The 27,609-nt window shown below is 36.0% G+C and overlaps 1 protein-coding gene across 1 annotated transcript in view; it reads right to left on the reverse strand.

Moving 5' to 3' along the window:
* Positions 1-821: 821 nt before the first annotated feature.
* LOC145507100 (pancreatic alpha-amylase) overlaps positions 822-27,609 on the reverse strand; it is a 78,671-nt gene continuing 51,883 nt past the window's right edge. The window contains exon 11 of the mRNA XM_081492928.1: positions 822-984. The gene's annotated coding sequence lies outside the window, so the exon portion shown is untranslated. The remainder of the gene's footprint in view (positions 985-27,609) is intronic.

Raw genomic sequence — 27,609 nt, forward strand, 5'->3', positions numbered from 1 at the left:
TTTATTATTTTTGGTGGTATTGTTAACAAAATTGCTTTACTAGTTTCCTTTTCAGAGGGTTCATTTTTATCCATAATATACTACTAATTTTTGTATGTTGATTTTGTATCCTGCAACTTGACTGAATTAGTTTATTAGTTCTAACCTTTTCTGTGTGTGTGCAGTCCAGGTTTTTCTATGTAACAGAGCATGTCATCTGCAAACAGGGACAATTTTACTTCTTCCCTTACAACTTAGGTTCATTTTGTTTCTTTTTCTGTCTGGGACTTCTATGCTGAATAGAAGTGTCAAGAGTGGTTATCTGATCTCAGAGAAAAAGTTTTCAGTTTTTCACCATTGTTTATAATATTAGCTGTAAATTTTTCATATATGAACTTTATTAATAGAGCATTTTAAAAGCACACTTAGAATACTTAGAAAAAAGAGAAAATTTGAAATTCTCCTAAACAGCCCTCTGATTATTAGTCATTAACAACCTGCACACATTTTAACCCCAAAATAGAATCAATCATTGTATGACAATCTATTTTTTCTTTTTCAAACCCAAAGACAAAAGCAAGATTTTAAAACACAGATAAGAGGCACCAGTCCCAATTTAACTAAAAATGGAAATGAAAACTGTGCTCTGCAAAAGGTCTTATATTTCAAAGTTACTAACAGGTACAAATATGAAAGTAAGCAGTTTTCTGGCATCATTCATTTCAGTTTAATACTATATTGGTTAAATATTCCTTATAAAATCTTTTAGGTAGAATTTTCTTTTTGTAAGCATTGATGGCTATGTCCATTTTCTATGGCTTTATAAACAAATTACCACAAACTTAGCCAATTAAAAATATACTTTTATTATCTTACATTTTCTGTGGGTCAGGAGTCAGGGCTCAACTGAGTCCTCTGTTCAGGGTCTTATGAAGCTACAATCCAGGTGTATGCAGGGGCTGCAGTCTCATCAGATGCTCAACTGAATGTCTGTTTTCAACATATCTACAAAGATTAAATCATATTATTTTTGATTAGTCATGGTTTTTTAGGAATTTATAAAAATCTTCCATAAACTTTAAATATTACAATTATTATTATTGTTAATGAGAGAGAAACAACAAAAGCATCATGTTCAAAATCACCTAACTCTGAGTTTGTATGTCTTTGCTTCTTTATTTCATCATCCTATTCTTTAGTCATTAAAGTTTTGTTACCACTTTATATTCTCAGCCTAATTTCCTACTATACTTTGAACCTATTCAAGGGATATAATTTCCACTACTTTTTGGAAAACTATTTGGCACTGTGAACCTAATGTGTAGGAATTTTTCTCCTTATTCTGCCTGGTTTTCCCTTTGCTCTGTTTCATTTCATTACATTTATGCACCTTCCTGCAATATCATATTGCAGGCTTTTATCTAATTTTCAATGCACTGTCATCTGCTCATCTTTTTTTAGTTCTACTGCTTATCAAGCAGTTCTTTCCCATTGAATCACTTTGCTTTGGCATCTATGTGCCAGGTGTATGGTACTAACTTGCAATGCTGCCAGATGAATCTTGTTTAATTTCCTTTTTAACCTTGCTTTAAATTTGTAGAATAGCACATGTTCAAAATGCATTGAACAGCAGGAGTAAAACACCGTTTTTTCTGTAGAGAAAAATAGAAAGCACATATAGAGCCTATTTTATTTATACATAAACATAGTGTTGCTCTTCTACAGGTGGTTGTCTGCAGGTGATTACCAAGAGGAAAGCACTAGAAGGTAATGGAAATTAATCCACTCAGCACAGCAGGAAACATTTAGCCTTTTAGATATACTTTAGGAAGAATCTCTTAATGGATGGGCTTGTAAAACGTGATTCTGAACAGCAAAGCAAAAGCTAGCATCACAGTATTGAGTCAATATCCCACTTGATGCATCCAAATGCTGAAATCTAAGAGTTCAGTTCAGTTCAGTTGCTCAGTTGTGTCGGACTCTTTGAGACCCCATGGACTGCAGCACACCAGGCTTCCCCATCCATCACCAACTACTGGAGCATGCTCAAACTCATGTCCATTGAGTCAGTGATGCCATCCAACCATCTCATCCTCTGTCGGCCCCTTCTCCTGCCTTCAATCTTCCCAGGCATTAGGGTCTTTTCCAGTGAGTCGGCTCTTGCCATCAGGTGGCCGAAGTATTGAAGTTTCAGCTTCTGCCTCAGTCCTTCCAATGAATATTTAGGACTGATTTCCTTTAGAATTGACTAGTTTGATCTTGCAGTCCAAGGGACTCTCAAGAGTCTTCACCAACACCAGAGGTCAAAAGCATCAATTCTTCTGCGCTCAGCTTTCTTTATAGTCCAACTCTCACATCCATACATGACTACTGGAAAAACCATAGCTTTGACTAGATGGACCTTTGTTGGTAAATTAACGTCTCTGCTTTTCAATATGCTGTCGAGGTTGGCCATAGCTTTTCTTCCAAGGAGCAATCATCTTTTAATTTCATGACTGAAGTCACCATCTGCAGTAATTTTGGAGCCCAAGAAAATAAAGTCTGTCACTGTTTCCATTGTTTCCCCATCTATTTGCCGTGAAGTGATGGGATCGTATGCCATGATCTTCATGTTTTGAATGCTGAGTTTTAACAGGCATCTAACGGACATATAACAGAAATCTAACAGACATAACTCTAACTCTTAAAAATCACAAAACTCCTTTTATAAATTTTCAAACTCAGGAAGAGTATTCTCTGGAAGAATGAGAAATTTTTCTCTGTGTGTTTTCATCTGAAATGTATTTTATATTGTATTAGCCTTAGAAAAATGCCTTTATGCATACACATTTGAATAGGTTAAATATTTAACAATACATAGCTATCTGATATAATTTCCTTTTTGTTTAAAACCTGAATATTTTTAAAGTTGAAAATAATAACAAGAACCAAATCATATCTTCTTTTTTTATAAAGGCAAGAGTTTAAATATAATGCCTGGTGCCAAAAATCAGGTAAAGAGGTCAAAATAGGAAAAAAATATATATAGTGTATATGTTTTCTCCAGTGCCTGTTAATAATATCAAGGATGTTATGATCAATTTGGTTAGGAATATGTTATAGTAAATTGAAATCTAATAGATTTCCATCCAAGAAAATAAATGCTCTCTGTCATGACTTTGGCTAGTTTATACAGATCTATTTAAATACTTTCTGTGACTCAGATTCCCTTACTTCACAAGGGTGTTTCTTATAGTTAGGTTGTTCTATTTTTATATCTTATAAATGTTTTCTTTTTGTAGAGAATAAGCTTGCTTCTTTAAAAGATTTGTTGACCCTAATTTCAGCTTAGAACTCTTAGTTATATATCTATTTCTTACACATTACCGTTCTACAAATGTTTAAAATTTATTTTAATAAAAGAAATATTCAAGTTAAATGTCTAAAATTTTCTCCAGTAATTTCTAATATGCTCTTCTGTATGCAATCTGGCTGGACAGTGCCCTGATTATAAGAGTAGAGCTTAAAATCATGCACAGCTGCATAAGCTAAGATTACATAGACATTCTTTTCTGTTTTTGTCTGTCAACTAAAACCTTATTTTACTTTCTGATATAAAGCTCTCAAGATAGTCTTTTGATTAGGAAATTTATATTTGACATTTTTGTAACCTTTGTGCTGAATTTATTTAATTATTAGTTGTATAACTACTAGTGCCAAGGACTACCCCAGGTGCTGGATATGTATTGCTGAACGTAGACACTCTGATCACAATGACCATAATAGCCCTAGAAACAGTCAGATGTTAATAAAACAATCACAACAATAAATGTATAAGAGATAAATGCCCAAATGAGAAAATCTAGTTTATTGCATACATTTATAGTTATTTTTCTTGTTAGATTTGTTCCATACATCCACTTTGAGGATGTTTTTGAATCTACATTATTTTATCCAATACATTAGTTTTCCTCTTAGCTTTGTGTCATCTGAAATGTAAATAAGCATATGCATTCCCATATGTCTTTAGGCAAATCACTTACCCATATTTAGTTAAGTAATCACTTTATTTGAAAAATAAAATCAGTTTGAGAATTAGTTTTCATATCTAGTTAAACTAAGATAATCACATTGTCTCAGCTTTCAACACAAGTCTATGATGAAGATCAGATGAGACACTTGACCTAAAAGCTCTTTGTCAACTATAAAATGCTATACAATGTCAGGCATTATTATTATTCATCTGAATTAATGAACCAAAACCCAAAGATCCTCATTTACATAATTAAAGCCTGCATTAATCCATTAATCAATAAGCATTATGTATATTTGTCTAATCAGTTGAAACTGTACCCAGTTGTGTTTGTATTTGGTCCAAATTTCTCCATTTTGTTTTTAAAGATATTGTGGCAGAAACTGAAGTGGCTTGCTGAAATCAAGGTATAAAATGTATATATTTCCCTGAATTTTCCATTTCATTGCTTTATCGTTCATTCAGTTTCTTGGCTAATCAAAACCAATACATGTCATTTTGGACCTCTTCTTTCACACCCTTCTCAGCAGTATCACAACTTGTCAAAGAATCAGTGGGAAAAATGCCTGCCAGCTTTTAACTTACTCCACTTTCTCTTTTCAATTTTCTGTTCTTTAATATTTTTAAATTTTTTATGCAAATAGATAAGCATAGAACATGTTTCTTCTTTTTAGACTCTTAAATTTTGTTTTCAATTTCAAAGATAATTTATTTTTATCTTCATTTAATAGTGACTGCAGGTGAATTTTTCTTAAAGAGCAAGAGATATGGTATCACACTGAGAGATATGAGGATTAAACACAGCTTTTAAATAAACTTTTATCTGTTTAGTTTTTTCTCCTGGAAAAGGTGAGTTACATAAGGTGATTTTATCAATTTTTAATAAAAATTTATTTCTGACTTATCCTATAGCACCCACCATAACAATTAACTCAGAAAATTAGCATTCTTTGCTAACGATCATCCCTTGGAGAGCAACAAATACAAAAGAAACTAACATGTATTTTGACAAATGTCAAAGTTCTGTTGTCATTGTCTCACTCAAAACTAAAACTATAGCATTAACTAGAATGTTTGTGCTCTTTTAGCTGTGAAAGTGAAAGTATTGGTTATTCAGTCATGTCTGACTCTGCCACCCATGAATTATAGCCCTCCAGGCTCCTCTGTCCATGAAATTCTCCAGGGAAGAATACTGGAATGGGTTGCTATTCCCTTCTCCAGGGGCAAACAAGTGTCTCCTACATTGGCAGGTGAGTTCTATACTGTCTGAATCACCAGGGAAGCTCTTTTAGTTGGAGAGTATTAAATTAACCTAGATAAGTAAATGAACCAGTCAAAACTTTGTAAACTAACAACAAATTCCAAATTCCATATTTTATGTAAATTGACATTTGGTGAATTTTTATTGTAGTGTGGCTTGTATGTGTATACACACAATTATATTTAATGCTTCAAATGTAATTTTACCACTAGTTTAAAAATTCATTCACTCATTCTCCTCCTAAATATTTACTGATGGCCTACAATGCTCCACATACTGTTTTAGGCATTTAGGAATATAGCATCAAACAAACTAGAAAGCAAATAAATAAAACTCCCTGCCCTGATGGAGCTTACATTCCATCAGAGAGACACAGGTAATCATAAATTAACAAAATTAATTAGAAATATATATATATTCAAAAGTGATTGATTCTGTAAAGAAAAATAGAGCAGGTTGAGGAGGTAGAGAGTGTGTGAAGTGGGAAGGAGCAAGTTGTAATTTTAGTTGTGACAGGATAAAGGAAGACCACCACTGACCTCATTAAGAAAGTGACATTTGAGCAAAACCTTAAGGAAATGAGACAGTTAGCAACATGGATGATAAGAAGCAGCTAGAGTAGAGGCCCTAAGGCAGGGGCATCTTTGGCTTGAGGAGAGAGACTAGTATGACTAGAGTGCAGTGGGAGTGGGGAGCAGTAGAGGTGGGGTTAGAGACTTGTCTGGGGAGCAAAGTCACAGAAGGCCTTTTAGAACATCGCAAGAACTTTGGCTTTTACTCTGAGGGGTATGGGGAGTCATCAAGGAATAGTTATAAGCAAAGGATAGATTTATTTTTATTTCTACTGCAAAGGATTACTTGGCCTGAAAACAAATTTAAGTGGATAAAGGTAGATATAGGAGCATACTATTATAGCCCATTGCAATAATTCTAAAGATAGAGGGTGGTGACTTGTAGTAGGATAAAATCAGTAGAGAGGGGAGTCAGAAGTAACCATGGTCTCAGTGTTCTAAAATAATACAAATACAGTAAAAAGTAAAAATAGTAGTATAATGAACCTCATATATCCATAACTGATAAAGAAGAATTATCAAGTTTTAGTCATATTTTATTTATCACTCTTTATCAATTTCTTCTTTGCAAAGTATTTTAGAGCAATTCCTAAATATCTCGTAATTCCACCCTCACCAAGGGATTTAATATGAATTCCCAAAGCTACAGAGTTATCAGGACTAGCAAAAGTGATGATATTCCTTAATATCCGCTAATATCATAATCAGGTTTCTAAAATCAAACTTATTCAGTTGTTTTAAAATATATTTATATAGCTGCTTTCTTGAAATCAAGATCTAAATAAGTTTCTTACATGGCTTTTTGTTTTATTATGTCTCTTAGATCTCATTATTGTAAAGTAGATGCCACAACTTACTTTAAGTGAGTCTCTAGTAGAATGGATCATACTTTTAAAAAATTTATTCTGCAAATTTCTACCTTTTAATTGGACAGTTTAAACCATTTAAAGTAATTAGAGATAAGGAAGAATTTCTGCCTTGTTGTTATTTGTTTTGGATGTGTCTTTGTCATTGTTTTACATTTCCTCCATTAGTGCCTTATTTTTGTTTATTTAATTCTTTGTAGTATACAATTTTTATTCTGTTTTTGTTTCCTTTTCTTTTTGTTAGTTATGTTCTTACTGGTTTCCCTGAGGACTAATCTTTTAAACAAAGAAAGGGCTAATGAATGGAAAAGTTAAAGGTTAAGAGAGATTTTTAACTTTAGGTTTTATTTTAGGTCAAGTTATACAGTCACATAATTCAAACAGCTAAATAATTCTAAAGCTTTCACACAAATGTAATTGTCCCCTGCATATATATCACCCCTCCATTTTTCAACATTCAGAAACCTTAGAATCAACTATTTTAGCTGATTTTTTTGGTTTCCTCTTGACTTGTGTTTGCATTTGCCTCCCTTGTCTACCTTGGGTTCTCTCTCTCCACTATTTTCGTTATTCCTCTTTTCTTTCCTTTTATCTCTCCTCCCATACCTCTTTAATCTTAGTATTTTCCTTTTTAAAAACAAACAAACTAAGCCCAAGGGAAAACTTCCCGGGTAGCTCAGTTGATAAAGAATCTGCCTGCAATACAGGAGACCCCAGTTCTATTCCTGGGTCAGGAAGATCTGCTGGAGAGCAGATAGGCTACCCACTCCAGTATTCTCAGGCTTCCCTTGTGGCTCATCTGGTAATGAATCTGCCTGCAATGTGGAAGACCTGGGTTTGATCCCTGGGTTGGGAAGATCCCTTAGAGAAGGGGGACAGCTACCCGCTTCTGTATTCTGGCCTGGAGAATTCCATGGACTGTAGTCCATGGGGTCACAAGAGTTGGACACGACTGAGAGACTTTCACTTCACTTTACTTCACTCCCTTACTTTCTTTTCCTTATCCATTTCCTTTTCATCTTCTTCATTCTCCTTCTTTCTATGTCCTATCTCTTTGCTCTTTCTCTCTCTCAGATATGGCCAAACAAAGTATTAAAACGTTATATATGTTGCACTTCTTTAAAAAAGATTTTCAGGCTGGATTCTTATATGTGAGTCAAGTTAGCCAAACAATTATAGTTTTCTAAGGAGGAAAAAATGGGTTTTTTGAATGTCACATTAATGTTATTTGGTTTTCTTCACCATCAGTATTATTTGATAGAAATAATAAATAAATGATACATATAGAATATATTTCTAATTAGCTTAAAGATTTCTGAGAATAAAAGGCCTCTTTTACTTAATAAGTGTTTCCTTAAGGTCAACTACTCTGCCTTATTCATCTATTACTGCAGTAACTAATATTGTTCCTGGTAGGTATCAGCTACTCAAAACTTTTATATAACTGTTTTCATAATCTTCCTAGTGAATGTGAGCAGAGCACAGTGCTAGCACACTGACAAACTCTGGATGTATTAATTTAAACAATTATGACATAACTTTTCTTTGCATTTGACTATCTTTTATGTCCAACTTTTATCTTCAAAATAAATTTATATTTAAAAAAAACACCACCATTAAGCTATATGGTATATGTTGTTCTTATGCTCCATTGCATACTTGATAGGGCAGTCACATTTACTTAGTAAAATATGTGAGAGATCCTTATGCTACACTCAAGGGCTAGAAGAAGTGGTTATAAAATAGTGTGATAAGTGCTACAAGAAACAAAGAAGAAAGCCACTAAATTTTTTGGTGGAGTCTTCAGTAGTTTCAGAGAAGTGGTGACTTTGAGTCTAAAAGTGTGAGTGATGAGAGTCATTTCAAGAGTCCTGATACTCAACACAATCCTTATAACAAACAGTTGTAAGATAAAGTCATAAGTTTTAGTGAAACAAGTAATATATTAAAAAATACTCCTTACTTTATTTGAGTGTACAGTGTAAAGAATATGAACAGCAGGAAATATGCCATCTAGAGATGAGAACAATTTGAACAATTTAAACAATTCAAACTGAGCCCACTCAATCTGGGAACATTTAATTCAGAATCTTCACATAATTTCCTTTTGTTTAAACCATTATTAAAAAATATCTGCCAGCTTATCACATGTGAATTTTAAGCCTCAGTGGCATTCGGTTTGACAAAGACATATCACTTCTGGGATTATATTAATTTAAGCAGTAGTACGTGTTAGTGAGCCTACAATTGCCCACAATGCAGAAGGATTTATGCTTATTATCGATTTGTTGGCAAATATGTTGGATGAAAATCCCCTGATATTGCTAGTAGCTGTGCAATCCAAATTTTATTGGATTTGTGAGCCATTTTCCTCTGTGTTTAAACTTGTGATATCTTTCTATAAATAGAAAAAACTCAGTTGTTAACTACAAAGGAACATCTACTATTATTCAGGTGTACCCTAGGCTTGTGTCTCTGATGATCAGTTATAACAGGTGTTTTGACTACTTTTTAATTTTGTTTTGTCTTTTCCAAACCAGTCAATAGAAGATAAAGTATAAAGTGATTCCAATTTATCTAAGTAAAGATAATCCCTTGACCTCCTGAAGATCAAAAGAGTTACATAGTAGGCTTGGTTATTTTTAGGCAGATTATAAAATTTTCTTTCCAAGATACATTGGTGTCTTTGAAAACAAGGTGATTGGATAAAAATTTACTGTACATTTAATTTCAAACAAGAGCAAATATATGTATATGCATGCTAAGTCGCTATGAAATATATATATGTATCCATATATATATATATATTTAATACGCCATAGTATATTTAGGCTAATTTTACCTCCAGAACAGTTAAATTCTCATAAGATTTGTTTTAGCAAATCCTGTAATATACATTTTTATAGCCCACTGCTAATGTGTAGCATCTGATATTTCACCCTTGGTGGTAGAATTTTTATTCAAAATTAATGGCCCAAAGTTGTCAAAACTTAAAGCTGCTAGCATTTACAATTTGGTGATCATGGTATTAGAAATAGAATTTACTTAACCTTTGAGGTGTCCTTAGACATATAGATTAAGTCCACAGAAATGTCAATCCTTGGACCTCATGAGAGAATACTGTATTTCAGGGTGAACCAATAACTTCAAAAAGAAAAGAAAACATACACAGCACAATAACAATGATTGCATCTTAGTCTTTTAAAGAGGAAAATTATATACATATGTATATTTTACATTAGTTTCTAATGGCATGTTTTAACAGCTAATGGTGGTAGCAATTTTTCCTCCAGTCTAGATTTATTTTTTCTATTTCACTCCTTTTCCCTTTAGGCATCAGAAGACAGAAACTTGAGAATAAGAGGAGTATCTAGCATGGAAAGTGACTTTAGTGGTCATTGAGAGTGTAGGAATTTGAATATTTGAGGCCATGGACTCAAAATAAGCACACAAAAATAGAAGACAAGAAATGAGATGTAGCCATAACTGTACACCTGTGTATATTTTCAAGTATATTTCTAAACATACAGCAACATTTCAAATATTTAAAATGGTATATATGCAATCCATTTTCCCCTGGTTGTATTTAAGCTAAAATAAAGCACTGGTTTAGATACTTGTCCCAGTTCTACCACCATATTCCTGTGTAAGGCTTGACAAGTAATTGAACCTGCCTGACCCTCAGGTTACTCAGGCTCAATTCAACTTGGTGAATATGAATTGCTTTCATTTTAGGTGTCAGTCCTTGTGTTCAACACTGAGAGCCCAAAGATGAAAATTGCTTCTACTTAAGTTACTGCAATTCCCAATGCCAATCTTAACCCACTCAATAATTTCTAGATTATCCACATTGCTCCAAAGTGATCTCTTTATATCATAAATCTTCTCAAAGTTTTTTAAATATTTCAGTAATGCCATGTGGCTCTCATAAAAAATCTTTCAGTTCCCTAGAAATGTATGCCATTTTTATGGTGGGTCTTTCTTTTCTTCTCTGTACCCATTTTTTAATTCCTTCACACTAAATCTCACCAATAATAATCCCCTTCTGCTCAGAAATACTTCCTCTATTTTCTGTTTGGTTCTTTTTTGTAGTATGTGTACTTCTTTCCACCTAAATCAGCATCTTTGATCCCTTCTGCTTATTCCTAACTTCTGTTAATCGTCTGTACTTAAGTCTCTCTTCTTTCAGATGGAAGCCTCCTCTGATCTCACTGATATATTGTGGAATTTATCATGTGATATCTTAAATCTATTTATGAATCGCTCATCAACTACACTAAAGATTCCAGAGTATTGATTGAATGTGAATTATTGAATCAGATTGCCTAGTTTCAAATTCAACAATCACAGTACTGTGTAATATTAGGCAAGTTATTTAACCTCCTCCATCTTCAGTTGTTTTTTGTGTCAAATGGGAATTGATTATTAGTATCTAGCTCTTGGAAATGTTATGAGGGTTAGAAAACAAACCTAAAACTAAGTACAGAGAAAATTAAAATCAAATCATTGCATGTAAAATGTTACACCCAGAGCCTGACATATCATAAGTGAAGTGAAAGTCTCTCAGTTATGTCTGACTCTTTGCAACCCCATGGACTGTAGTCCATGGAATTCTCTAGGCCAGAATACTGGAGTGGGCAGCCTTTCCCTTCTCCAGGGGATCTTCCCAACCCAGGGATTGAACCCAAGTCTTCCACACCGCAGGCAGATTCTTTATCTGCTGAGCCACAAGGGAAGCCCAAGAATACTGGAGTGGGTAGCCTGTCCCTTCTCCAGGGAATCTTCCTGACCCAAGAATTGAACCAGGGTCCCCTGCATTGCAAGCAGATTCTTTACCAACTGAGCTATCAGGGAAGCCCGACATAAGTGCTTAATAAATGTAATTTATCATTTTATAACTGCTAAGGTCATCTCATCTCTGTATCTCTGGTACCTTACACATTACCTGACATAACACATTTACTAATATATTAATTAAGTGGATATTTATTGTGTACCTCTGTGTCAAGTATTATGTAACTGTAGGACATACACATATAGTAAGTATGTATAACTGAATGAAGGAATCAATGAAAGAATGAACAAAGAGAAATTCTATCCCCATTCATATAAAGTGTTTGCTATCTAGTAGAGGGAAAACCACTCAAGTGAAGAATATAACAGAGAGTATGTATCAGTTTTGGTTCAGTGCAGGAAGTTAACTCTTTTCAAAGTATGTCAAGCAGAAAGGAATCTTAATTCAGGGAATCTGTAGCTTAAAAAATTGTTGAACAAACAGGCAATGGAAGCCAGGGTCAGCCACTTCATTCCTGAATTTAAGGGCTTATCACCAAAGTTGTTATTCAAGGGAAATTAGGCTGCTCCTGGCTGTCAGACTATCTCTCATTCACATAATATTGGTCACTCGTACAATTGCACTCATCTCAAACGCTAGAAAAGTAATGCTCAAAATTCTCTAAGCCAGGCTTCAACAATACGTGAACTGTGAACTTCCAGATGTTCAAGCTGGTTTTAGAAAAGGCAGAGGAACCAGAGATCAAACAGCCAACATCCACTGTATCATTGAAAAAGTAAGAGAGTTCCAGAAAAACATCTATTTCTGCTTTATTGACTATGCCAAAGCCTTTGACTGTGTGGATCACAATAAACTATGGAAAATTCTTAAAGAGATGGGAAAACCAGACCACCTGACCTGCCTCTTGAGAAACCTGAATGCAGGTCAGGAAGCAACAGTTAGAACTGAACGTGGAACAACAGATTGGTTCCAAATCGGGAAAGGAGTCCGTCAAGGCTGTATATTGTCCCCCTGCTTATTTAACTTATATGCAGAGTACATCATGAGAATCGCTGGGCTGGAAGAAGCACAAGCTGAAACCAAGATTGCTGGGAGAAATATCAATAACCTCAGATATGCGGATGACACCACCCTTATGGCAGTAAGTGAAGAAGAACTAAAGAGCCTCTTGATGAAAGTGAAAAAGGAGAGCAAAAATGTTGGCTTAAAGCTCAACATTCAGAAAACTAAGATCATGGCGTCCGGTCCCATCACTTCATGGCAAATAGATGGGAAACAGTGGAAGCAGTGGCAGACTTTATTTTTTTGGGCTCCAAAATCACTGCAGATGGTGACTGCAGCCATGAAATTAAAAGACGCTTACTCTTTGGAAGGAAAATTATGACCAACATAGAGAGCATATTAAAAAGAAGAGACATTACTTTGTCAACAAAGGTCTGTCTAGTCAAGGCTATGATTTTTCCAGTAGTCATGTATCGATGTGAGAGCTGGACTATAAAGAAAGTTGAATGCCAAAGAATTGATGCTTTTGAACTGTGGTGTTGGAGAAGACTCTTGAGAGTCCCTTGGACTACAAGGAGATCCAACCAGTCCATCCTAAAGGAAATCAGTCCTGAGTGTTCATTGGAAGGACTGATGTTGAAGCTGAAGCTCCAATACTTTGGCTACCTGATGCAAAGAACTGACTCATTGGAAAAGACCCTGATGCCTGGAAAGATTGCAGGCAGGAGGAGAAGGGGCCGACAGAGGATGAGATGGTTGGATGGCGTCACTTACTCAATGTACATGAGTTTGGGTAAACTCCAGGATTTGGTGATGGACAGGGAGACCTGGCATGCCACAGTCCATGGGGTTGCAAAGAGTTGGAGATGACTGAGCGATTGAACTGAACTGAACTGAATGGGTGGAAAGTTGAGTATGGTTTTCTCAACTGCCTTTATGCTCTCCAGACCCCATGACTTTGTTTACTATGCAAGAAAGGAAATGCCTTTTCCTTGTCTTTCTCCAAGTCATAAAAATACGACTTATATGAATTCCACTTCCCAACCTCTCCAACTACAAAATATCCATACCTTTTGTTGGAAGATATTTTACTTTTAAAAGTCTCTAACATTTTTTCTTGATACTCTCATTAAAAAAAATCCTACCATTCCAAAGTCAGTAGCAGTCACTTCACAGGCTCACAGACAGAAATATTATTCTAGATCTATCTAGTAGTCAGTGATGGAGTACAGTGTCAGGATTTTATGAAGCACAGAGTAGAACATGTAAGGCAGGTCAGGATGGAGGGTTTAGGTTCAACTTGACTTTCTGAATGAAGAGCTCTGTGGAGAAGAAAGTGATGAGCAGTTAGATAATGTAAAATGTGGTCTTACATTCTAGGACTTCCCTTACAAGGAGAAAACTCCCTGGTGGAGATATTTTCTTATTTGGAAGTGTTATGTTTGTGAAACACTATTAACAGAGTATTAGTGGAAAAAAAGCTTGGTGCAGAACATAAGAACAATTTAGTCTATTCTTACCAAGTATTCTTGGGCTTCTGGTTGGACTTCTATGTATTGATATCCCTGCAAAAAGATGACTGTGTCTTCCACACTCACCAAGCACTAGACTTTAAAGCATTATTTGGAATTTTCTTTATGCAGTCTTTCTTAAAGTATGTTCTCCCTTTATACTATTTGCAGGCAAAACCAGAACTAGAAATGAGAACTTGAAAGCATCAGATTTTTTCTATTTCTTATTATTTCAAAATCAAACAAATTTTCATCATGGAAAAATAGGTACTCTTGTTTATTTTTTAGATATAAAAGTTCTGTGAAGGTAAACCTGATTAAATCTATTTTATTTTTGTTATTTATGTCATTGTTGGTTTTACTAGGAAAGAAGATTTTATTACTTAAAAATGTTTTCTTTCATTTGCATTTCACATAATAATAGTATTAATTGGCATTCTATAGTCTCCAAAGAGTTAAGAAATCCAGTTTTAATTCACCATAACTCTAGATTAGTTGTAGTAGAGCTGTGGTCTATTGTAGGAAACAGGTAGGTAATTCATTAAAAGCTACTTTACTACAGAAAGTAGCAAATGAATTTTTAAAATAACTACCTAGCATTTTTTCCTATTTGGTTAATTTGTGACTATCTTGGCCCTCTCAACCTCTGAATTTTATTATCTCCTTAGCCACAGTGAAAGATACAAAAGTCATTAGAAATTACCTCTTAGATATTAAAAGTTCTGATAATATTTTCTAACTACACTCAGTGTTTTGAGAAAGTTTATCTTTCCACTTCTTTGTGGCCTTCTTTTTGTTTTTTTCAGGAAAAAAAACTAGTTTTTCTTTCCACAGAGGTGGAACATTTCTCATTAAGAATAACCCTAAGCATACTGCACTTTATATTAGCAGATTTTAATATAAAGTTGTTTGAAATTAGATATTTTTACCAGGGGATCCAAGAAAAAATAAAGAGGGCAAATCTTCCTAAAGCATCAGTTTATCTTATCAAGAGTAATCTGTAAGATTTATTTTATATTAAAATTGGATATATTATAAAAGAAAATTCAGAGCTCATATGAAATTGTTCTCATAAAATATAAGGAAAGGTATTTTGTGTTTGTATACTAATTGGCTATTGGTATAAAGTGAATTACTCAAAACTTGGAGCTTAAATTGACAAACATATATGACCTCACAGTTTCTGAGGGTCAAAATTCTGGGTAGTTCTGGCTCAAGTTTCTCATTGGCTTGAGTCAAGCTGTTGGCCAAGACTGTCATCATTTAGGGCTTAAGGATCTGCTTCAAAGTTCACTCACACAGATGTTGACAAGAGGCTTCAGTCATCCACCACATAGCCCTGTAGTGTGATGAGAGACATGCCAGCATGAAGGTGAGGTGCCCAAAAAGGAAGTCAGAGTGTCTTATAATGTGTTTCTAAAGTGATATTCATTTTCTTCTGAAGTATTCCATTTCTTACACAGACCAACCTTGGTACAGTGTGAGTGAGAACTAAACAAGGGTGTGAAAACCATGAGGCAGGGATCATCAAAGGCCATCTTGGAGACTGGATGCCACAGCCTTGCTTGGTGACTTGAGCATCCTCTGCTACCATAGGGAGGACAAAAAGAAGTCTGAGAAGCACTGACCTATGAAATTTTATTTCTGTAGAGTCTTAAAGCATATAAAAAACCTGTATTTATAAATAACTTTACATTTTTTCAAATAATACATATTTATATATATAATATATAAGAATATATTACATATATTAGTGTATATATATATGTATATATATAAGTATATATTAGTGTAATATATTATATATATTAGTGTAGTCTTTATTCTTAAGAGGTAAAATTTACTTACTAGACTATATATATATATATATATATATATATATGTATACACATACACACACACACACACACACACACACACACACACACACACATTCTCATTCCACCACACTCAAGTAAGTAAATTTTACCTCTGAAGAAGTAAAGACTACACTAATCTGGAAGATGAAATCACTTTGCTGTTTTAACCCCAGCTAAGTTCTGACTTTAATAAAGCCATATGAGTATATCCATTTTGCCACTGGGGCAGAACAACCAATCAACTGATCTCAATCAACCTACAAGATTATAAGGAATAATAAATACTTGCTATTAGAAGTCAGTAAGTTTTTTTGGAGTGTTTTTATCACAGCAATACATAACTGAAACAGATATTGGTAATATGTAAAAGCAGGGTGCTGGCATTAACAAACATAAAGTATGTGGCACTGGCTTTGGAACTAAGCAGCAAAGGCCTGTCTAGAAGAGTAGTGAGAAACTGCTATGGGAAACTCACAACAGTGAACCTAACTTTAGTCCTTACAGAAAATTAACAACAATAGTAAACATCCAAGGCCATTGGCCCAGGAGTCACTATCCGCGGTGCAGCCGATCAGCCACCCAGTAATCGTTGTCAACTGTGGTGTGAAGTAGAGGAGGTGGTGACCAAAACTATCCTTAAGAAAAAGAAATGCAAGAGAGCAAAGTGGTTGTCTGCTGCTGCTGCTGCTGCTGCTGCTGCTGCTGCTAAGTCGCTTCAGTCGTGTCCGACTCTGTGCGACCCCATCGACGGCAGCCCACCAGGCTCCCTCGTCCCTGGGATTCTCCAGGCAAGAACACAGGAGTGGGTTGCCATTTCCTTCTCCAGTGCATGAAAGGGAAAAGTGAAAGTGAAGTCGCTCAGTCGTGTCCAACTCTTAGCGACCCCATGGACTGCAGCCCACCAGGCTCCTCTGTCCATGGGATTTTCCAGGCAAGAGTACTGGAGTGGGGTGCCATTGCCTTCTCCGAAGTGGTTGTCTGAGAAGGCCTTATAAACAGTTGAGAAAAGAAGAGAAGTGAAAGGCAAAGGGGAAAGGGAAAGATACATGCAACTGAATGCAGAGTTCCAGGAAGAGCAAGGGAGATAAGAAAGCCTTATTAAGTGAACACTGCAAAGAAATAGAGGAAAACAGTAGATTGGATAAGACTAGAAATTGCTTTAAGAAAATTGGAGATACCAAGGGAATTTTCATGTAAAGATAGGCACAATAAAGGACAAAAACAGCAAGGACCTAACAGAAGCAGAAGATATTAAGAAAAAGTGGCAAGAATACACAGAAGAACTGTACAAAAAGTTTTTAATGACCCAGGTAATCATGATGGTGCGGTCACTCACCTAGAGTCAGATATCCCGGAGTGTGTAGTCAAGTGGGCCTTAGGAAGTATTACTAAGAACAAAGCTCGTGGTGATGACAGAATTCCAGTTGAGCTAATTCAAATCCTAAAAGATGATGCTGTGAAAGTGCTGCACTCATTATGCCAGCAAATTTGGAAAACTCAGCAGTGGCCACAGGACTGGAAAAGTTCAGTTTTCATTCCAGTCCCAAGAAAGGCAATGCCAAAGAATGTTCAAATTACCATACAACTGCACTCATTTCTCCTGCTAGCAAGATTATGCTCAAAATTCTCCAACCTAGGCTTCAGCACTATCTGAACCAAGAAATTCCTGGTGTACAAGCTGGATTTAGAAAAGGCAGAGGAAGCAGAGATCAAATTGCCAACATACTCTGGACCAGAGAAAAAGCAAGGGAATTCTGAAAAACATCTACTTCTGCTTCTTTGACTACACTAAAGCCTTTGACAGCATGCATTACAACCAACTGTGGAATATCCTTAAAGAGATGGGAATATCAGACCACCCTACCTTCCTCCTGAGAAACCAGTATGCAGGACAAGAAGCAACACTTAGAACTGGACATGGAACAACTGACTGGTTCCAAATTGGGAAAGTAGTACATCAGGCTGTATATTGTCACCCTGCTTATTTAACATCTAGGCAGGGTACATCATGCAAAATGCTGGGCTGGATGAATCACAAGCTGGAATCAAGATTGCTGGGAGAAATATCAATAACCTCAGATATGCAGATGCTACCACTTTAATGGCAGGAAGTGAAGAGGCACTAGAGCCTCTTGATCAATGTGAAAGAGGAGAGTGAAAAAGCTGGCTTAAAATTCAACATTCAAAAAACTAAGCCAATGGCATCCAGTCCCATCACTTCATGACAAACAGATGGGAAAAATGTGGAAACAGTGTCAGATTTCATTTTATTGGGCTCCAAAATCAATGCAGACAGTGATTGCAGCCACAAAATTAAAAAAGAGTTGCTTCTTACAGTTCCTTAGGGTTTCCCATGTGGTTCAGCTGGTAAAGTATCTGCCTGCAATATGGGAGACCTGGGTTCAATCCCTAGGTTGGGAAGATACCCTGGAGAAGGGAAAGGCTACCCACTCCAGTATTCTGGCCTGGAGAATTCCAAGAGGGGGGTCGCAAAGAGTTGGACACGACTGAGAGACATTTATTTTGCTCCTTAGAAGAATAGCTATGACAAACCTAGTTCAGTTCAGTTCAGTCACTCAGTAATGTCTGACACTTTGTGACCCCATGAACTGCAGCACGCCAGGCATCCCTGTCCATCACCAACTTCCAGAGCTTGCTCAGACTCATATCTCTTGAGTTGGTGATGCCATCCAACCATCTAATCCTCTGCCATCCCCTTCTCCTCCTACCTTCAATCTGTCCCAGCATCAGGGTCTTTTCCAATAAGTCAGTTCTTCCCATATGGTGGCCAAAGTATTGGAGCTTCAGCTTCAGCAACAGTCCTTACAATGAATATTTAGGGTTGATTTCCTTTAGGACTGGTTTAATCTCCTTGCTGTCCAAGAGACTGTCAAGAGTCTTCTGGTTTAATTTCCTTGCTGTCCAAGGGACTCTAAAAAGTCTTCTCCAACACCACAGTTCAAAAGCATCAATTCTTTGGCACTCAGCTTTCTTTATGGTCCAACTCTCACATCCATACATAACTACAGGAAAGATCATAGCTTTGACTAGATGGCCCTTTGTCAGTAAATTAATGTCTCTGCTTTTTAATATGCTGTCTAGGTTGGTCATAGCTTTTCTTCCAAGGAGCAAGTGTCTTTTAATTTCATGGCTGCAATCAGCATCTGCAGTGATTTTGGAGCACAAGAAAATTAAGTCTGTCACTGTTTTTATTGTTTCTCCATCTATGTGCCATGAAGTGATGGGACTGAATGTCATGATCTTCATTTTTTGAATATTGAGTTTTAAGCCAGCCTTTTCAAACTCTCCTCTTTCACTTTCATCAAGAGGCTCTTTACTTCCTCTTTGCTTTCTGCCATAAGAGTGGTGCCATCTGCAGTTATTGATATTTCTCCCGGCAATCTTAATTCTAGCTTGTACTTCATCCAGCCTGGTATTTTGCATGATGTACTCTGCATAGAAGTTAAATAAGCAGGGTGACAATATACAGCCTTAACATTCTCCTTTCCCAATTTGGAACCAGTCTACTGTTCCATGTCTGGTTCTAACTGTTGCTTCCTGACTTGCATACAGATTTCTGAGGAGGCAGGTAAGGTGGTCTGGTATTTCCATCTCTTTGAGAATTTTCCACAGTTTGTTGTGATCCACAGGGTCAAAAGTTTGGCGTAGTCAAAGAAGTAGAGGTAGATTTTTTTTTGGAATTCTCTATGACAAACCTAGACTTTGTATTAAAAAACAGAGACATCACTTTGCCGACAAAGATCCATACAGTCAAAGCTATGGTTTTTCCAATAGTCATGTATGTATGTGAGAGTTGAACCATATAGGAGGCTGAGTGCTGAAATGATGCTTTTGAACTGTACTACTGGAGAAGCCTCTTAAGAGTTTCTTGGACAACAAGGAGTTCAAACCAGTCAATCCTAAAGGAAATCAACCCTGACTATTCATTGGAAGACTGGTGCTGATGCTGAAGGTTCAATACTCTAGCCATCTGATGCAAAGAGCTGACTCATTGGATAAGACCCTGATGCTGGGAAAGATTTCGAGCAAGAGGAGAAGGGGGCGCCAGAGGCTGAAATGGTTGGATGGCGTCATTGACTCAATGAACATGAGTTTGGGCAAACTCAGTTAGATAGTGAAGAACAGGAAGGCTGGCGTCCTGCAGTTCATGAGATCACAGAGTCAGACATGACTTAGCAACTGAACAACAACATCAAATAACAATAGTGACCTTGGTAACTTCTAAGATAAAACATCTTCCTGATGACTTTGCGATTCTGGTTAAGGAGATTTTCAGACAGGATGTTGAAAGTGCCAATTGGATTCTTATAGTTGCCTAAGATGGACTTCCCTGGTAGCTCAGCTGGTAAAGCATCCGCCTGCAATGCAGGAGACCCTGGTTCAATTCCTGGGTTTGAAAAGTCCCCTGGAAAAGGGGCATGCTACCCACTCCAGTATTTTTGGCTTCCCTGGTGGCTCAGATGGTAAAGAATCCACCTGCAATGCAGGAAGCCTGGGTTTGATACCTGGCTTGGGACAATACCCTGGAGGAGGGCGTGGCAACCCCCTGCAGTATTCTTGCCTGGAGAATCCCCATGGTCAGAGGAGCCTGGTGGACTGCAGTCCATGGGGTCGCAAAGAGTCAGACTTGACTGAGCAACTAAGCACAGCACAATGCAATTACCTAAGATATGGCTTTATAGGAAAGAGATGAATGACAGAAGAAACTGATTTCAAGCAGAGCTTAATGAAATGATTTCTAACAGAAAACTGGCTGAGTTAGAATATAAAATTGACTTTCATGCCCAGCTTCTCAAGTGGATTAAAAGTTTTCAATTAAGAAAAGAGGAGAAGTAAAAATGAAATCCAGGGTACTAATAGTAAAATGTGGCTTCAAAATAAAGATCAAATCAAGGCTATGACTGTAAGACCCTTTGCTAGAACCTAAGAAATACTCAACATGTCTCTTCTCAGACTTTCTTAGCCAGACCAAAGGCTCCTAAGCATTTTAAGAATGTTGTCTCAATGCACACCAACCCATATTTCAAAGTAGAAAGAGATCTGTCTTGAAAATTATGTCCCTGAGTCTTTTGTTTAATGGAATGAACTTTAATTACTATGTAGACAGTCCTCACAATTTTCACATAAATTTTTAGTATAGAAAGCATATGAGCTTAGACTAAAAGGGACAGAAACAGTTCAATAATTTGGGCTATCAACTTTCTACAGCAGGAAGCTAGCTGAGAAACATACTAAGCTAAGGTAAGCAAAGGTAATTGTTTACTAAAAAGAAGGGGCAGAGGGAGCCATTTCCAAACAGAAGAAGTGGGCCTAATCCAGAAACATTTCCTGCCCCTGGAGCGGGGAAACTGGTGGCATGTACCTGACTGGATTCCAGAATTTCTATGTATTTCTACTTCCTGTGTCTAACATGACTGTCTTCTTTCTATCTCACCATTTTATGAACGTGTATAGAGGGCTGGCTGGTAATTTACCTTTCCAGTTTATAGGTCTCTGCACCCAACAACTGAACCCAAGTAACTGCACCTAAGGGATCACACTGAGCATTATTTAGATGTGGGCTCTTGAACTTCCCTTGTGGTTCAGATGGTAAAGAATCTGCCTGCAATGCAGGAGACCTAGGTTCAGTCCCAGGGTCAGGAAAACCTCATGGAGAAGGAAATGGCTACCCACTCCAGTATTCTTGCCTGGAAAATCCTATGGACAGAGAAGTCTGCCGGGCTACAGCCCATGGGGGTCTCAGAGTTGGACTTGATTGAGCAGCAGCAGCAGCGGCAGCATATCCTTGAACTCCAGGGTTAGGTCTGATGACATAATGGGATAAGATGTTTGAGTCTTGGGAAGAGCATGAATTTATTTTGCATGTGAGAGGAACAGATCATCAGGGATCAGAGAAATTGTGGTAAAATGTTAAGTGAGCCTCAGCTCCCAGATGTTCCAGCCCTTGTGTTGTCCCCTCCCACATTGAACCTAGGCCTGGTTCTGTGACTTGCTTTGTCTAATGGGACATTTGCAAATGTGATGCAAGCAGAGGATTGAAAAGCATTTGTGTCTTGTTGCTTGTCCTTTTGGAATGCTCCTACCAGGAATTTAGTTACCCAGCTACAAGGTAGTGCAGAGCAGACTGATGAATCATTAGAGATCACATGGAGATAAGCCCTAAAGGATGAGAAACCAACTTGGACCTTCCAGCCCAGACATACACTGGCTAAACACAGACACATGAGTTATATCAGCTATATCACATGGAGCAGTAAAACTACCCAGATGAGTCCAGGCAACACACAGGTGGTCAGAAATGATTAATTTGTGTTTAGTCTTAAGATTTTGGAGTGGCTTGTTACTGCCCAATAGATAACTGAAACAGAAAGAATCTTAGAATAGAAGTCTTGTTATTTTCCAATATATTACTCTAAACTATTAATACATTAAAGAAATAAAACAGAACTTCCCTGGTGATCCAGTGGTTAAGAATCTGCCTTGCAGTGTAGGGTACGTGGGTTTGATCCCTAGTTGAGGAACAGAGATCCCACATGCCACACGGCAACTAATCTCGGGAGCCATAGCTACTGAGCTCGTATGCTTCAAGGAAGGATCCTTCATGACACAACAAAGACATCACATGTCACAATTAAGACCTGATGAAGCCAAATAAAAGAAATGAATAAATAAAAACTTTTTTTAAAAAAGAAGTAAAATTAGGCAAGTTCTTTTTGTTTTTTTCTGCTAAGGTTTAAGAGAGTACAAGTGCAATTCCAAATTCTCTAAGCAGAATTTTTCTACATAAAGAAGTTAATTGATAAATGGAATATTTGACATGCATTTTTTTTTTTGCTAGATTCACAATTGAATTTAAACCTATTTTCCTAATATAGATGATAATCACACTACTAACAGTTGTGAGACAATGTTAGTTAATTAACAAAATGTGTTGGGAATCCTACCAAAAAACCAGTGCCTGACTAATAAATTTAATCATTTTCAGTTTAAATTGTATCAACTTATGAAATCTCATTAAAAATTTATTATAATTTTTTGTTTGAAAATTCTAAGTGTAACATAAGTCAATGTTGAAAATGATACTAAAAAGCCAAAACAATTGCATGTTTTAAAATTTATATCAATTTCATTTTAAGGATATTAAAAATATTAAAAGCTATTTTCTTTGATCTTATATTATCATATGGACACTTGATTTTATATAAATTCAGTCTTAACAAAAGAGTTATTTGAACTGTTCTAGTTTATTGGTCCGTCTAGCTGAATAATACATCCCAGAAAAATATAAGACTCTGTCAGAAAAATATATCAGTTCAATAAAAATATGAAATATATAATAACATAAAATACAATATCTATATGCTCAAAATATTTCTTTTGGTATTTTAAGGTTAAACTTTATAAATGGGGGGGGTGCTATGTTGAGATCATTAAGCCTATATGATAAACCTGGAACTTCAAATATGGATATCAGCAATGAGAAACAAACTTTGTTTTTACATAAAAAATTCTCCTGTTCCTTAGTTTAATTTATACTCCCATAATTTTTAAGGGTGGGGGATGTCCGTAAGACAACACATTTAAGATATATTTAATACAAAATGAAATTGTCTGCTTTTGGTTTCTTCTCTTATTAAAGTTTCATATTAATGGCCTATCATCCTAAGATATATGCTTAAAAATGACACACTATAGATTTGAACTTTGGATAAACTCACATTATGGGACATTTTATTATTTATTTATAGTTTTTCCTGCCCTTCCAAAGCGACAAACTTCCTTCAAGCATATTTAGGGATTTTGAAAGAGGTATATATTAGAAACTAGAACCTGATTAATCATGTAATTTAAAGCTCTCATTTTACAGATAAAATCATTTAGTTCCCATAGAGGATGTGTATGTGATTGTCTGCATGACATCCTCTCCCTCAGATTTCCTGGGAACTACATTTCACCTGTTTCATCCACATGATTTCAATTTTGATCTTCTTCATTTATTTTCAGTTTACCCCTGGCCACAGTTGATTGTTCTAGAAGTTAGCATCTTTACAAAGATTGTTAGAGTTTGATAAGGTCTAAGTTATAAAATTGTTAGCAGCTATGCCTTCTATCCTTTAGGAAAAAACTCATTGCTTGGAGAAGGCAATGGCATCCCACTCCAGTACTTTTGCCTGGAAAATCCCATGGACAGAAGAGTCTGGTAGGCTGCAGTCCGTGGGGTCGCAAAGAGTCGGACACGACTGAACGACTTCACTTTCACTTTTCACTTTCATGCATTGGAGAAGGAAATGGCAACCCACTCCTGTGTTCTTGCCTGGAGAATCCCAGGGACGGCGGAGCCTGGTGGGCTGCTGTCTATGGGGTCGCACAGAGTTGGACACGACTAAAGCGACTTAGCAGCAGCATTGGCAACAAAAGAAAAAGCTAAAACTGATGGGGAGAAACAGAGATGAGAGACCCCTCAGGACTCAAGTCTCCAACCCCTGAACCTCTGCTCAATCCTTGTTTATTCAAATAAATACCCCAACATCCTCCAAATAAATTTCTTCTTTTCCTTTGGCTAATTGATTAATAAGTAAATGTAACTGCAACATAAAGAACCCCAATTAACAGTGCTATGAAGATTAAACAACTATCCGAAGTTTAAAAACCAATTCAAATTTGCTTTGGAACCCAATATTCTCTCAGCCTAGTAATAGGAACTAATAAATTCTTGTTGGAATCAGACTGCAATATATCATGTTTTTTTTTTAATTTGTTACACATTTCATATATATTTATGACCATTACATTGCACTATCTTTAGTATAAGTTTGCCTCAAGTAATAAAATATGCTATATGCTATATTTGTGAAGTGAACTGAAAGTCACTTAGTAACGTCCGACACTTTGCTACCCCATGGACGATACAGTCCATGGAATTCTTCAGGCCAGAATACTGGAATGGGTAGCCTTTCTCTTCTCCAGGGGATCTTCTCAACCCAGGAATTGAACCCAGGTCTCCCGCATTGCAGACAGATTCTTTACCAGCTGAGCCACAAGGGAAGCTCAAGAATACTGGAGTGCGTAGCTTTTCTCTTCTCCAGTGGATCTTCCCAACCCAGGAATCAAACCAGGGTCTCCTGCATTGCAGACAGATTCTTTACTAACTGAGCTATCAGGGAAGCTATATTTGTAACTTTTAACAAAATTGGGCATTTCTTACAGTGGAAATAACATTATGTCTCGGATTTGCTTTAAAATACTGTAGCACAAAAAATGGGGGGCGACAATATATATAAAATAAAATTAGCTAAACAACAATGACTGTTAAAGCTGAGACATGACTAAATGAAATTCGTTATACAACTTGCTCTTTTCTGTGCATGCTGAAAAAATTTCATTATACAAAATTATAAGAAAAAGTATATAATCATAAAATTATAGGTTCTCATTAAATACTGGCAATCTCTAGCCCCCCAGCCCCCCCCACCCCTACTCATAGCTCAATTTGGGGAAAAAATAGGAAGAAATGAGAATAATCAAGAAAGGTAGGGGTCATACTTGCTAACTTGGTACATCTGCTTTCTGAATTATGAGAGATAGAAGAAATTTTAAAGTTCAAATCTCTGAATAACTAGTTCCAAATTCTATCCACTTTTCTCATGTCTTTCACCATTTGACCATTTCACCATTTGGCAATTTCTATGGCATATTTTTATTGCATTTTATTGCAGTTTCACTTTTTGACTCACACTTTTATAGGCATAGGAAATGAAAACATTTTACTTGTAAAAATGGGATTATCACTTTCACTTTGGTATCTTTTAAGTTTACAGGTTTTCTCAACTTCTTTGTTGTAGCTAAATTTAAATGAAACTAGGGAAGTTCTCATACTGTATTCACTGGGGGAAAATATATACAAATGCATATACAGTATATTTTCTTTGTTCTTCAGTGTTTTCTTTTGCTTTTTAAAAAATGGAAATAAAACCCCAAATGCTAATTGTAGGTTTCAATCTAGGATATAATTTAAAGATCCACCATTCAGATCATCTGATTGAATAGCAGACTATATTTATTTATTTCTATATTATTTTTTATTCTGTATGCATATTAAGTAAATATGTATTGCTTTTATAATTAGAAACAATATATACAAATTTAAGATTTCTGCAGTGTATTCTAATCTGGGTAGCAAGATCATTTTTGTTGGGACAGAAAATAATCCAAACAGAGCTGAGATTAAATCATTACAGAAAGGACAGAAATTCACCTTCCTTCAAGGAGAGAGAAGGCAACATTAAATGGAAGCCCATAAGAATGACCATGTAAGGCCAATTAAAGAATTCCTCAAATGTCCATGATAAAAGAAACTAAAAACTTTATATAAAAAGACTTTTTTTTTTACAAAATTCTCTAAAAATTACACAAATATGTAGATACACATGTATAAGTATGTATATACATATATCTATAATGAGGAAATTATGTTTTATGTATTTGTATAACACAAGCATATTGAAAGATGTGCAAGGCTATTTGTTATTTAGGATAGGAACAAGGTGAGAAGGTAAATAAAAGTAAAGAGTTGGTTGAAAAGGGAAGGACAGAAATAGAGAAAAGAAATAAGAACAAAATAAGCAGTTTTTATAAAACAACATTTATATATGACTCCACTTTGGCAAATTTACACATTTGTGTATATGTTGAGAGAATCTTGCTAAAGAATGATCACTCCATCTTTAACAGTGGTGTTGTTTGTTGATGGAACTTCACTAATTTTTGTTGTCTTTTTGTTTTGTTTTTAAAGTTAGTATTTCACATGTATATAATAAAAATTACATTATTTTCATTTTCTAAAAACAAAACCCATGGAGTCTGAAGTCAGAATATCTGGATCCTTATCCCAGCTCATTTTGTGTATTAGACAAACAAACTAGCATATCAGGCTGAGTACTGAATCTAACTCTTCCAGTTTTCTCTTCCGTAAAATAGAAATAGTAAACAGTATCATCAACATGGGGTCAGTGAGAAAACTGAATGATATAATTCACATATATATCAGTACTGCATGCTGAAAGTAATCAGTAAATATTAACTATTATCATTATTTTAAAATGGAAAAGAATTTTTGTTAAGTGAGAAACACCCAATAGAGGTGGCTGCATGTGGTGATGTGCTGGTATGTATCAGGCATTAAGGTAGAGGTTAGTTAGTTATTCAGACTGGTCTTCATGATTGTATTAGTTTTCTGTTGCTGCATAATAAATTACCCAAACCATTGGCTTAACACATTCCCCATTCTGTTCACCACAATTAGGTAGGTGAAGAGTTCAAAACAGTGAGGCTGGGCTCTCTGCTCAGCATTTCAAATCAAAGCCAAAATTAAGGTTTTAGTCAACCTTCATGTTCACCTGGAGCTCAGGGTTCTCTTCTAAGCTTATGTGGCTGTGGCAGAATTCAGTTTCTTGCAATAATGGGACAGAGGTCCCCGTTTCCTTGCTGTATCAGCAAATGACCCCTCTAAGCTCCTAGAGGGTTCTCACATTCCTTGCACACAGCTCCCTTCGTCTTCAAAGCCAGAAATAGAGAAACTTCCTAACATAAAAATCTTTCTTCAGGAAGAACTCAGTTCCTCTTAAAGGCTCACTTGATAGATCAGATCTCAGATAACTTTGCTTTTGTGCCATAAGGGCTTCCCAGGTGATGCTAGTGGTAAAGAATCCATCTGCCAATGCAGGAGATTTAA

This window comes from Giraffa tippelskirchi, chromosome 5 (assembly GCF_054371585.1).
Source record: "Giraffa tippelskirchi isolate mGirTip1 chromosome 5, T2T-mGirTip1v1.2.pri, whole genome shotgun sequence".
In the NCBI taxonomy this organism is placed as follows: domain Eukaryota; kingdom Metazoa; phylum Chordata; class Mammalia; order Artiodactyla; family Giraffidae; genus Giraffa; species Giraffa tippelskirchi.